At 38.9% G+C, this 14,214-nt stretch overlaps 1 protein-coding gene across 1 annotated transcript in view; it reads left to right on the top strand.

Moving 5' to 3' along the window:
- Positions 1 to 14,214, top strand: part of INSL6 (insulin like 6) — a 40,394-nt gene that overhangs the window by 19,214 nt on the left and 6,966 nt on the right. The gene's annotated exons all lie outside the window — the stretch shown is intronic.

The following is a 14,214-nucleotide window of genomic DNA, read 5'->3' as shown; positions in this document are numbered from 1 at the left end:
TTTCTATTCTCCTTTTCATTTGCCATTGCTCTGCAATTTATTATTTACTTTTAATGCTAGCTTGGGGATTAGTTTGCTCTTGTTTTTCTAGTTCTTCAAAGTATGAAGTTTGGTTACTGATTTGAAATCTTCTTTTTTAATGTAGGTATTTACAGCTTTAAATGTCCCTCTGATCAGTGCCTTGACTGCATCCCATATGTTTTGTTATGTTGTGTTTTACTTCCCCTTTATCTCTCAAGTATTTTTCCTTGTGATTTCTTCTCTAACCCATTGGTTGCTTAAGAGTATGTTGTTTAATTTCCACATATTATGGATTTCCATGTTTTCCTTCTGTTACCAATTTTTTTACTTCATTCAGAAATCAGTAACAGGTTAGAATAGGTTCTTTGTATGATTTCGGTCTTTTAAAATTTATTGAGACTCTTTTTTGACCTAACCTGTGATCTATCCTGAAGAATGATCCCTGAGTACTTCTGAAGAATGTGTTTTGCTGTTCTTGGGTAGAGTGTTCTGTATATGTCTAAGTCAGCTTGGTTTATAGTGTTATTCAGTCCTCTGTTGTCTTGTTGATCTTCTGCCTACATGTTTTCTTCATTATTGCAAGTGGTATATTGAAGTCTCCAATGAATATTGTAGAACTGCCTATTTCTTCCTTCACTTCTGTCAATGTTTGCTATGTGTATTTTGGGGCTCTACTGTTAAGTGTATGTATGTTTATAATTATTGTATCTTCTTGTTGAATTTACCCTTTTAAGAATATATAATGTCCTTCTTTGTGTTTTATAACATTTTTTTGACTGAAGTCTATTTTTTTCTGTTATTTGTATAGCCAGCTCTCTTTTGGTTATTTCATGGAATTTATTTTCCTTCCTTTCACCTTCAGTTTACTTATGTCTTTGGATCTGAAGAGAGTAGACAGCTTGTAGTTGGATCATGCTTTTTTATCTATCTTGTCAGTCTCTGCCTTTTTATTGGAGAGCATAATCCATTTACATTTAAAGTAAGTATTGTTAAGGCAGGATTTCTGCAATTTTTCTAATTTTTCATATGCCTTATGCATTTTTTGCTCTTCATTATCTTCATTACTCTCTTGTGTTTCATTGATCTTTTGTAGTGAACTATTTTAATTACTTTCTCATTTCCTTTGTGTATATTTTTTAAGATATTTTGTTAGTGGTTGCCATGGGGATGACATTTAACAACCTAAACTTATAACAATGTAGTTTGAATTGATAAAAATTTACCTGCAGTGTAGCATGCAAAAACTGCTTCTATACCAGTCTGTCTCCTCTATGTTGTTTTGTCACAAATTACGTCTTCATATATTATGTGCCTAATAACAGATTTATAATTTTAATGTGTTTGTACTTTAGTTCATGAAAGAAATAAAAAGTGGATTTTCAAGCCAAAAATATAATAATTCTGGCTTCTATTTTTACCATGTAGTTACTGTTACCAGAGATATGTATTTCTTTGAATTACTTTATTGCTTTGAATTACTATATAGTATTCTTTCATTTCAACCTGAAGGACTCCTTTTAGTATTTCTTGTAGGTCTAGTAGTGATGAATTCCCTCAGCATTTTTAAAATCCTGGAATCTTAATTTTCCCCTCATTTTTGAAGCATAGGTTTGCAGGATATAGAATTCTTGGTTTATATTTTCTTTTCTTTCAGAACTTTAAATATGTCACCTTACATTCTTCTGGCCTCAGTGGTTTCTGATGAGATTAAATTCTGTTAGTCTTATTGAGGATCTTTTATATGTGACAAGTTGCTTCTCTTTTGCTGTTTTCAATTTTCTCTCTTTGTCTTTTGAAAAATTGGATTATTATGTATTTTGGTGTAGGTTTCTTAGAGTTTATCCTATTTGGAGTTCTTCTAGCTTGTTGAATGTGTATATTCATGCCTTTCTTCAAATTTGGAAAGTTTTCAGCAATTATTTCTTCAAGTATTCTTTCTTTTGCTTTTTCTCTTCTTCCCCTTCTGGGATTCCCATAATGTGTATGTTGGTATGCTAGATGGTGTGTGTGTTTGCTGATTCTTTGTTCTGTCTGCTTAAATCTGCTATTGACCCCTCTACTGAATTTTTCATTTTGGCTATTGCGCTTTTCAGCTCAGAATTTCTTTTTGGTTCCTTTTTTAATAATTTCTATCTCTTTATTAATATTTATATTTTGTTCCTCTATTGTTTTCCTGATTTCCTTTAGGCCTTTGTCTGTATTTTCTTTTAGCTCTTTGAGCATTTTTAAGGCAGTTGTTTTAAAATCTTTGTCTCATATTTCTGATGCCTTGGTTTCCTCATGAATCGTTTCTGTCATTTTATTTTGTTCCTTTGAATGGGCTATCCTTTTTTGTTTCTTTGTATGCCTTGTGAGTTTTTCATTGAAATCTGGATATTTGCATGTCCTCTGATAATGCGAAATCAGATTCACCCCTTCTCCAGGGTTTGCTGTTTTTCTTTAATTGTTGAAGGCTGGAGTAGTCAGTGTAGTTAGTGATCTTTCCAAAGATTGTATTTCTTGCCATCTGTGACCACCGAAGTCTCTGTCCTTTTAGTTTATGTTCAGCTAGTGTTTTGACAGATATTTCCTTGAAAGCCAGATTACAGAAAACAATCAAACAAACAAATACCACCCAGTCTTTGCAGATGGGTTCTGTGCTAGAACTCAACTTCAACACTTAGTTATGCTTGCGCTGAACTTAGCAATCAGTCCAAGGTGAAAGATTATGGTCTTCTCAGGTCTTTCCAAGGATGATTTTACCCTGGGTTTGTAACACAGCTTTCAAAATTCCTCCATATTCATTGCGCTTCTGAATGCCCTAATTTTCCAAGGAGAAATCTCCCCATCTTTTCTGCTGGCCCTAGATGCTCAATTGTAAGTATCAATTGTAATCTTCTACTCTAGGAGGCTGCAGTTCAATAGTTTCCTTATAGTTTTTTCAAGTAATGCTTGCCACATCTCCACCGTGAGTTCCAAGATAGGCAAAACAGAGACAAGTGCTTTAAGTCAGTACTTTAGGTAGCTACCAAATAGGTTAGAACAGACACATACATCAGTTTACACATAAGTGTGTTCTGCTTCCTCTAGAACCAGAGATCAGGGTCCCCACTGCGAAGATGGACTTCCCAGTCTTCAGAATTGGCACCAAGTTGGGGAGGGAGTAGGACAATGACTAATAAAAGGGACAACTAACTTTCCTACAACTTTAAAGTTGCCTTTTTCTTGATTCAGCATTCATTTGATTGCTTTAAACCTTTGACTATTTTCCAGACTTCTGAGAAAGTTCACTCTGCCCATTTCTGGTTGCTTTCCAATGTTTCTGTGAGGGGGACAGGAGTTGGGTGCTCCCTACTCTGCCATCCTACTGACCAAATCGTATGTTTTTACCACACTCTCAGGTGATGCTGATGTTACTAGTCATTGAACCACACTTTTGAGTAGCAAGGGTCTAGTTCACCTCCTTCTATTTCTTCCTTATTCTTTGCTCTTAAAGATGTGGGGGGCGCCTTCTCATTCTGCTTCATTATGGTGGGCATTTTTCTTATATATAAAACACATTCTCACTACCTATACTAAAGTCAAAATTTTACCTTCATATCTCCAAGATCATTGAGTTCATTTTTAAAAAGAGTTTGGAATACCTTTTCTTGGCAAGGTCTATTTTTAAAAAAATATTTATCATTTATTTATTTCTCTCCCACCACCCCGTTGTCCGCTCTCTGTGTCCATTCACTGTGTGTTCTTCTGTGTCTGCTTGGATTCTTGTCAGTGGCACCGGGAATCTGTGTCTCTTTTTGTTGTGTCATCTTGCTGTGTTAGCTCTCCATGTGTGCAGCGCCACACCTGGGCAGGCTGCTCTTTATTTGTGAAGGGTGGCTCTCCTTACGGGGCACAATCCTTGCACGTGGAGCTCCCCTAGGTGGGGGACACCCCTACGTGGCAGGGTACTCCTTGCATGCATCAGCACTGCGCATGGGCGAGCTCACCACATAGGTCAGGAGGTCCTGGGTTTGAACCCTGGACCTCCCATGTGGTAGGCAGATGCTCTATCCGTTGAGCCAAATCTGCTTCCCAGCAAGGTCTTTTTGGTAGACTATTTTCTTAATTTAAAAAATCAACTTTTGAAGTCAGAACTGATTAATGATTCCTTTGTTCTAGGTGTTATTCACCCTCCCTGGAAGAAACAAATGCCATTAATTCAGTGAGTGGGGAGCTGCAATGAAACAAGATTTTGAATGAACTAAATATATATTCTATAATATCTCAGAATTTTTATACTCATTAAATCTGTTACTATGGAACTATATAAAGGACAGTTTGCCAAGATGGAAATATCAGGTGGTAATAAAGCCATAGTTATTTTTAAATATATGGAAGAAGGAAAATGGGTTTAGAATTTCAATAAGAATCTGTATATGAAAGTTTAAAAATTATTAATCTATAAGAAAAAGTAACAGTTAATCTGTCCTGATAATTCCAGTGAATAATTTAGAAGGTCTAGAAAGGTATATGTTTCCAACATGGATTACTCTATAATTATACCATTTCTTTTTCATAAGAAAGAGGCTGAAAATAATTTGTATTCTTTCAGGAGTTCTTGATTAACTTTTATTTAGCTTTTACTAGCAAGAATACAAATTATTTTCAGCCTCTTTCTTATGAAAAAGAAATGGTATAATTATAGAGTAATCCATGTTGGAAACATATACCTTTCTAGACCTTCTAAATTATTCACTGGAATTATCAGGACAGATTAACTGTTACTTTTTCTTATAGATTAATAATTTTTAAACTTTCATATACAGATTCTTATTGAATCTGTGTTAGATCAAGCCAGTTACCAACAATTTTAATCTTCTGATTATTTATTTGAATCTGATGCAGGAAAAGATAGATTTAGTGCGCTGATATTCACAAATGCTTTTTTTCAGAGCTATTGATATGAAATTGTGTGCTTCTTGATAGTGGATCCTAAAGTGTGGGACATGTCTCCAAGATCTACCCAGAATGGGGCACCATAACTTTCTCATCATATTTCTAAATCCTGGCTAAATATGGTTCTTCCCCGTGCTTAATAAGTGCTGTTGAAATCATTACTGTTTCAACATCAGAATTTCATAATCATTAACCCATAATCCAATTACATTAACCATTCTTGGTCTTCATTCAACTGTACTTGTTATACATATAAATTATAATTACGTATAATTATTTAATTGGTCCATGTAGGGTCCTTTTCTTTATATAGTACTTCAGTAAAATTTGAGTGTCTATCATTTGTTAGACATTCTTCTTAGAGCTTGGGATATAATAGTGTACAATGAAGTCCCCTTGTCCTAATGAGGCTTACAGAATAGTGAAGATACACAATAAACATGGTAACTAAATTATACAGTGTTTTAAAAGGCAATAGTTCTTTTTATTTATTTTTATTTTCAACAAATCAAATGTATTGATACATTGTACAATAAGTGGTATTTTGTATAATCACATAGTTGTGCATTCATCACTTAAGTTATTAGAGCATTTTCATTATTCCAAGAATAATAATAATAAACACAAACAAACAATAAAACTCATCACTTCTCAATATCTCCATGCTTCCCCTGCTGTTCATAGCAGCTATTCTCTTTCTATCTCTTTAGTTTGCTGTTATTTATATTTTGTTAAAACAGTCACATATGTAATATTACCAATATTCATGTTTCACCTGAGGTTTCAGTATGTTATGCTATATCATGTTACATTTTTTAACTTTCCTACTGGTAATATACATGTCCTTAGACTTTCTTTTCAACCATTGTCATACCCATATAATAGCACTGCTACTTACAAACACTATGATGTGCTTTCACCATTTCTATTCATTTCCAAAGATTTACAAACAACCTTTTCACCAGTTCTACACAGATTAGCCCTCACCTTTCCATCTCTACCCTCATTCTATTTTCTGGAGACCTATATTTTAATTATTAACTCCATGAGTTTACACAGTTTATTTAGTTCATAATACAGTATCTATTCTTTTGTGTCTGGCTTGCTTCACTAACATAATGTCCTCCAGGTTCATCCTTGTCATATGCATCATAACTTCATTTCTTCTTACAGCTGCATAATATTCCATCATAGGTATATACCACAGTTTTTTAAATTCATTCATTGGTTGATGGACACTTGAGTTGTTTCCATCTTTTGGCAATCATGAATATTACCACTATGAATATCAGTGTGCAGGTGCCTGTTTATGTCAATTCTCTCAGTTCTTCTGGGTATATACTGAATAGTGGTATTGCTGGCAGATTCCCAGTATTGCATGGCAAGTGTGTACTCAATTTTCTTAGGAACCACCAAAGACTCCTCCACAGTGGCTGTACCATTCTGCATTCCTACCAATAGTAAATAAGTGTTCCTATCTTGCCACATCCTCTCCAACACCTGTAGTTTTCCAATTTTTTTAAAAATTTATTTTAAAAAGAAGTTTTAGACTACAGAAAAGTTACATTGAAAATATAGGGGGAAGCCAATTTGGATCAATGGACAGAGCATCCACCTACCACATGGGAGGTCCAGGGTTCAAACCCAGGGCCTCCTGACCTGTGTGATGAGCTGGCCCATGCACAGTGCTGATACATGCAAGGAGTGCCGTGCCATGCAGGGATGTCCCCTGCATAAGGGAGCCCCACGCACAAGGAGTGTGCCCCGTAAGGAGAGCCGCCCAGTGTGAAAAAAGCACAGCCTGCCCAGGAGTGGCATCGCACACACGGAGAGCTGACGGAACAAGATGACCCAACAAAAAGAGACGCAGATTCCTCGTTCTACTGACAAGAATACAAGCGGACGCAGAAGAACACACAGCGAATGGACACAGAGAGCAGACAACTGGGGGTGGGGGGTGGAGAAGGGGACAGAAATTTTTAAAAAATCTTAAAAAATATATATATATAGGGTATTCCCACATATGCCATCCCCTCCCCCTCTCATATTTTCCCCTATTAATAACATCTTATATTAGTGTGAAACATTTGTTATAATTGGTGAACAAATATCGAAGCATTGCTACTAACCATAATGTAATGTAATACTTTACATTATGGTTTCATTTTTGCACTGTACAATTTTATAGGTTTTGACAAAATATATAATGGCCCCTGTATCGTCATTGTGAAACCATGTAGAACAATTCCAGTGCCTCCAAATGCCCCATGTTCCACCTATTCTTTCCTCCCTCTTCCCTCAGAACTTCTGGTAACCACTATATTTATATCAATGTTACACGTCCTTCCATTGCTACAATAATAGTAAGTCTGCTTTGTCCATGGTTGCATTCCCCCCTTATGTTTGTTCATTCCTCAGTCTTGATGACTTGATGATGGTGATGCCCACTCTGCTTCATACTGAGAGAGGGTTTAGATCTTACGGGGAATGGAAGGAACTGTCTTGCCTACAGTTGTAGATACTGTTGTTTTTTGGGATGGACTTTGTCCAAGGAGAGTTCAGTGAACTAGAGAGTAGTTGTTGACTACATGCAGCTCTGCTGAGATTCAAGGTTTAACTGGCATAGGAACAGACCAAATATTTAAGTTTCTGGGACATTTATTTAATGAGTATAGTGCTAATTATAGTTTCAAATAAAAGGGGTAGAAGAGTCACGTGTAGGGAAATTATAGATGAGTCTAATTCTGTTAAATTGGGAAAATAGGATAACATATATTCCAAGGCAAGACCCACTGATAGGGTGCTGATTTCATTAGGCTGTGTGCCTTGTCTGTAGTGTCCAGAAGTTTCTAGAGCCCTCAGGAGCACCCCTGTTTGAGGCTTAGTTTACTATGGCAGTTAGTGAGATCCTCCTGAGATGTGCATAAGAATAACCTTTGGACTGACTTCTGACTCACTTCGAAAAAAGACTCTTTTGTATTTAAAATTTCCCCATTATGGTCAAGGTCCTTCTCCAAATAAATCACTAGTTGATGCTTGGTCATAATCCCTCAGTGCCAAGGAGGCTTATACCCAGGAGTCATGTCCCACCCTGGGGGTGGGGTGGGGAAGTAGTTAGTTTATATGCTGAAGTTTTCAGGGGGTAACTATTAAGTAATAGATATTATTAGGCTAAGTTTTGATTTTTATATGAATAATTTTCATAAGTACAAGCATTAATATCAAGGACTTGGCATACTGGTTTCTTTATTTTTTTATTAGGAACTGCCTGTGTACTCTAGAGATCCTTGCCACTCTATTGGAGAATGTAAAATAGCAGGACTCTCCAGGATGGAAATCCAATATTTTGATGGTTCTTTTGTAGGTTTCCACCCACGGAGATAACACTCCATGACCACATGAACACATCTAAATTCCATAGAGGCATGCTCCAGGCACACCCTTCCCCACACATCCCTCTACCACTCACGTCCTCCACCAGTGATTTTCCTCTGCCATAGTTGTAACTTTTTTTTTTTTTTTTAAGATTTATTTTTATTTATTTTAATTCCCCTCCCCTCCCCCGGTTGTCTGTTTTCTGTGTCTTTTTGCTGCGTCTTGTTTCTTTGTCCGCTTCTGTTGTCGTCAGCGGCACGGGAAGTGTGGGCGGCACCATTCCTCGGCAGGCTGCTCCCTCCTTCGCGCTGGGTGGCTCTCCTTATGGGTGCACTCCTTGCGCGTGGGGCTCCCCTACGCGGGGGACACCCCTGCGTGGCAGGGCACTCCTTGTGCGCATCAGCACTGCGCATGGGTCAGCTCCACGCGGGTCAAGGAGGCCCGGGGCTTGACCGCGGGCCTCCCATGTGGTAGATGGACGCCCTAACCACTGGGCCAAAGTCCGTTTCCCCATAGTTGTAACTTTTATGCAATCCTAAACTTCCCAGTAAACAAAGCCAAAACATTTTCTTCATTGTGCCTTTCATCACTGTAAAATCTTTTATTTTATTTTTATGTACATTTACTATTTCTTTGGTGTGTTCCCCCAGTGTCTTTTTAAAAAAATATATTTTCAAAGAAGTCTTAGGTTACAGAAAAGTCACATCAAAAATATAGGGGATTCCCATATACTCCACTCTCTCTCCCTCTCACATTTTCCTCCATTAACAACATCTTTCATTAATGTGGTACATTTTTTACAATTGATGAGCCAATATTGAAGCATTGATACTAACCATGGTCAATAGTTTACATTATGTATTACATTTTGTACTGTAAACTTTTATAGGTTTTGACAAAATGTATAATGACCTGTACCTGTCATTGCAAAATCATGCAGAACAATTCCAATGCCCTAAAAATGCCCTGTGTTCCACCTATTCTTTCCTTCCCCTATACTCAGAACCTAAGGTAACCAGTAAGTTCCAATTATACAAGAATAAGGTGCATAGTTACGTGCATTAATATTGAGGGCTTGACATATTGGTCTGTTTTCTTTTACTAGGCACTGCCTATGTACTCAAGAGATTCTTGCTCCTCTATTTGAGAACATAGCAGGACTACCCAGAAATGGAGTTTAATATTTCATTGTTTATTGTGTGGGTCAATACCCACTGAGATAACACCCTATGACAAGATGAACACATTGATATTTCATAGACGCATACACCAGGTGTACTGTTTTCCACACCACCAACACCCTGTACCAGTGACCGTCCCCTGCCATATTTTCCAAAAGAACATTCCCACAATTGTATTTTCAACCACAGAACTCCACCTGCCCAGAGTTCACCTGTTTTTTCCTCCAGCTCTCTTCTGAGTTCCATGGATAGTCCAGCCCACCCCCTCAACCCTGCTCACTTTCACACTCCAGCACTGTCAACCCCACTCACATCCCTGCACCGTTATCATGCCCATCCACTGCCCAATCACCCCCCTTTATCTGATCATAAGTTCACCCAGATTAAGCATCAACTTACTACTCTCTACTCCCTTTTTGTCTCCTGGTAACCTGTATTTCAGACTCTATCTCTATGAGTCTGCTCAATATGATTAGGTCATATCAGTGAGCTCACGCAGTATCTGTTCTTTAGTGACTGGCTTACTTCACAGCAAGTAAGGTCTTTGAGATTCATCCATGTTGTCTCGTGCCAATATTTCATTCCTCCTTACAGCTTAGTAAATTCAGTTGTATATATATACCACATTTTGCTTATCCATTCTTCCATTGATGGACACTTGGGTTGTTTACGTATTTTGTCAATAGTGAATAATGCTGCTATGAACATTGGTGTGCATACATCTCCTTGGGTCCCTGCTTTCAATTCAGATATGTAATTCCAAATATTTTCTCCCTTTGTGTTGGCTGCATTTTCACCCTTTTGACAAAATTCTTTGAGGTGCAAGAATGTTTAATTTTGATGAGGTCCCATTTATCTATTTTTTCTCTTGTTGCTAGTGCTTTGGGTGCAAGGAGGCCCGGTTTAAAACCCGCACCTCCTTGACCCGTGTGGAGCTGGCCCATGCACAGTGCTGATGTGTGCAAGGAGTGCCATGCCACGCAGGGGTGTCCCCCACATAGGGTAGCCCCATGTGCAAGGAGTGCATCCCATAAGGAGAGCTGCCCAGCATGAAAGAAAGTGCAGCCTGCCCAGGAATGGCACCGCACACACAGAGAGCTGACATCAACAAGATGATGCAACAAAAAGAAACACAGATTCCTGTGCCGCTGAGCACAACAGAAGCAGATAAAGAAGACGACACAGCAAATAGACACAGAGAACAGACAACTGGGGCGGGGGTGGGGAGGAAGGGGAGAGAAATAAATAAATAAATAAATAAATCTTAAAAAAAAAAAGATCTTGAAGATGTTTTCCTACATTTTCTTCTAGGACTTTTAAGTTTGTAGCTTTTTTATTTAGGTCCTTGATCCATTTTGAGTTAATTTTTGTATATAATGTTAGGTAGGGGACCTCATTCTTTCATTTGGATATGGATATCCAGTTCTCCCAGCACCATTTATTGAATAGACTGTTCTGGTCCAGCTGGAAGTGCTTAACAGCCTTGTTAAAAATCATTTGACTGTAGCTATGAGGGTATATTTCTGAGTTATCAATTCTGTTCCATTGGTCAGTCTGTCTGTCTTTATGCCATTACATGCTGTTTTTACCACTGTTTCTAAATAATATGCTTTAGGGAAGTGGATGTGGCTCAGGTGATAGAGCCTCCACCTACCAAATGGGAGAACCTGGGTTCGATCCCTGGGGCCTCCTGGTGAAAAAGAAGAGAAAGCATGCCTGTGCGGTGAGCCAAGTGCCCACGTGGTGAGTCAAGTGCTCATGTGGGTGCCTGCATGGCAAGCCAAGTGCCCACATGGGTGCCCATGTAGCAAGCTGAGTGCCCACACAGTGAACCAAGTGCCCATGTGAGTGCCTGCATGGTGAGCTGAGTGCCTGCGTAGTGAGCCGAGTACCCACGTGGTGAGCTGAGTGTCCTTGTGAGTGCCTACATGGTAAGCCAAGTGCCTGTGTGGTGAACCAAGTGCCTGCATTGTGAGCTGAGTGCCCATGCAACAAGCTGAGTGCCTGCACGGTGAGCCAATGCCCGCACAAGTGAGTCACGCAGCAAGATGATGATGCAACAAAAGAGAGATGAAGGGGAGAGTCAAAGTGAAGCACAGCAGAGACCAGGAACTGAGGTGGCACAATTGACAGGGAACCTCTCTCCACATCAGAAGTCCCCAGGATGGAATCCTGGTGCATCCCAGAGGGGAAAGATGAGAAGGGAAGGCAAAAAAAAAAAAAAGGAATAGATACAGAAGATCACACAGCAAATGGACACAGACAGCAAAAACAGCAGGGCAGGAGAGGGGGAGGGGAAAAATAATATGCTTTAAAGTCAGGAAGTGGGAAACGGACTTGGCCCAGTGGTTAGGGCGTCCATCTACCACATGGGAGGTCCGCAGTTCAAACCCCAGGCCTCCTTGGCCTGTGTGGAGCTGGCCCATGCGCAGTGCTGATGCGCGCAAGGAGTGCCGAGCCACGCGGGGGTGTCCCCCGCGTAGGGGAGCCCCACGCACAAGGAGTGCGCCGGTAAGGAGAGCTGCCGAGCGCGAAAGAAAGTGCAGCCTGCCCAGGAATGGCGCCGCCCACACTTCTCGTGCTGCCAACGACAACAAGCGGACAAAGAAACAAGACGCAGCAAATAGACACAGAGAACAGACAACCGGGGGGGGGGGGGGGGGGATTAAATAAATAAAATAAATCTTTAAAAATAAATAAATAAAGTCAGGAAGTGTGAGTTCTCCACATTTGTTCTTTTTAAAAGACATTGTTAGCTGTTTGGAGCCTCTTACCCTTCCAAATAAATTTGGTAATGAGCTTTCAATTTCTCAAAAAAAGGTTTTTGGGATTTTTATTGGGATTGCATTGAATCTGTAAATCAGTTTTGGTAGAATTGACATCTTATCGATATTTAGTCTTCCAGTCAATGAACATGGAATATCATAACTTTCTTTAAGTCTTCTTTAGTTTCTTTTAGCAATGTTTTGTAGTTTTCTGAATACAGATTCTTTATGTCCTTGTTTAAATTTATTCCAAATATCTGATTCTTTTAGTGGCTGATATGAACAGAATTTTTTTCTCTTTGTGTATTAGTCTTGTTGCCTGCCACTTTGCTTAACTAGTCTGTTAGTTCTAGTAGCTTTGTTGTGGATTTTTCAGGATTTTCTAGTTACAGGATCGTGTCAGTGAATAGTGAAAGTTTTACTTCTTCCTTTCCTATTTTGGTGCCCCCTCCCTTTTTTTTAATCTAGCCTAATTGCTCTAGCTAGAACTTCAAGCACAATAGTGAATAATAGTGGTGACAGTGGCATCCTTGTTCCTGATCTCAGTTGGAAAGCTTTCAGTTTTTCACTGTTGAGTACTATGCTAGCTGTATATTTTTTATATATGCATTTTACTATATTTGAGAAAACCTCCTTCTATTCCTATCTATTGGAGTGTTACCAAGAAAGGATGCTATATTTTGCCAAATGCCTTTACTGCATCAGTCGAGAAGATCATGTGATTTTTCTTCTTCAATTTATTAATGTGGTTTATTACACTAATTGATTTCCTTGTGTTGAGCCATCCTTACATACCTGGGATAAAACCAACTTAGTCGTGGTGTAGCATTCTTTTTTTTTATTTAAAGATTTATTTATTTAATTTATTTCTCCCTCCCCCCCACACACATTGTCTGTTCTCTGTGTCTATTTGCTGTGTCTTCTTTGTCCGCTTCTGTTGTTGTCAGCGGCATGGGAATCTGTGTTTCTTTTTGTTGTGTTGTCTTGTTGTGTCAGCGTGTGTGCAGCACACATTCCTGGGTAGGCTGCACTTTCTTTCGCACTGGGCGGCTCTTCTTATGGGGCACACTCATTGCGCATGGGGCTCCCCTATGCGGGGGACACCCCTGCGTGTCAGGGCACTCCTTGCACGCATCAGCACTGTGCATGGGCCAGCTCCACATGGGCCAAGGAGGCCTGGGGTTTGAGCCGCAGACCTCCCATGTGATAAACGGATGCCCTAACCACTGAGCCAAGTCCACCGCCGGTGTAGCATTCTCTTAATGTGCTTTTGGATTCGGTTTGCAAGTATTTTGTTGAGGCTTTTTGCAACTATATTCAATAGAGATATTGCTTGTAATTTTGTTTTTTTCATTGTGTCTCTATCTGATGTTGGTATTAGGGTGAAATTGGCTGCATAGAATGAGTTTGATAGCGTTCTGTTCAGGTTTTTGGAAGAGCTTGAGCAAAACTGGTGGTAGATCATCTCTGAATGATTGGTAGAATTCACCCATGAAAAGTCCTGGGCTTTTCATTTTTAGAAGATTTTTTATGACTGTTTCAATCTCTTTACTTGTGATTGGTTTGTTGAGGTCTTCTATTTCTTCTAGGGTCAGTGTAGGTTATTCATGTGTTCCTAGGAATTTGTCCATCTCCTCTACATTGTCTAGTTTTTTGGCATACAATTGTTCATAGTATCCTCTTAGATCTCTCTTATTTCTGTGGGATCAGTGGTAGTGTACCTGCTCTCATTTCTGATTTTATTTCTTTTCATCTTCTCTCTTTTTTCTTTGTCAGTCTAGCTAGATTTACCAATTTTGTTGATCTCCTCAAAGAAACATCTTTTGGTTTTGTGATGCTCTATTTTGTTTTGTTTTGTTTTGTTTTTGTTCTTGATTTCATTTATTTCTGCTATGATCTTTACTGTTTCTTTCCATCAACTTGGTTTGGGATTAGTTTGCTGTTCTTTTTCTAGT

This window comes from Dasypus novemcinctus, chromosome 8 (genome assembly GCF_030445035.2).
Source record: "Dasypus novemcinctus isolate mDasNov1 chromosome 8, mDasNov1.1.hap2, whole genome shotgun sequence".
NCBI lineage: Eukaryota > Metazoa > Chordata > Mammalia > Cingulata > Dasypodidae > Dasypus > Dasypus novemcinctus.
The sequence above is the reverse complement of the archived record's forward strand: the minus strand, read 5'-3'. Positions and strand labels throughout refer to the sequence as shown.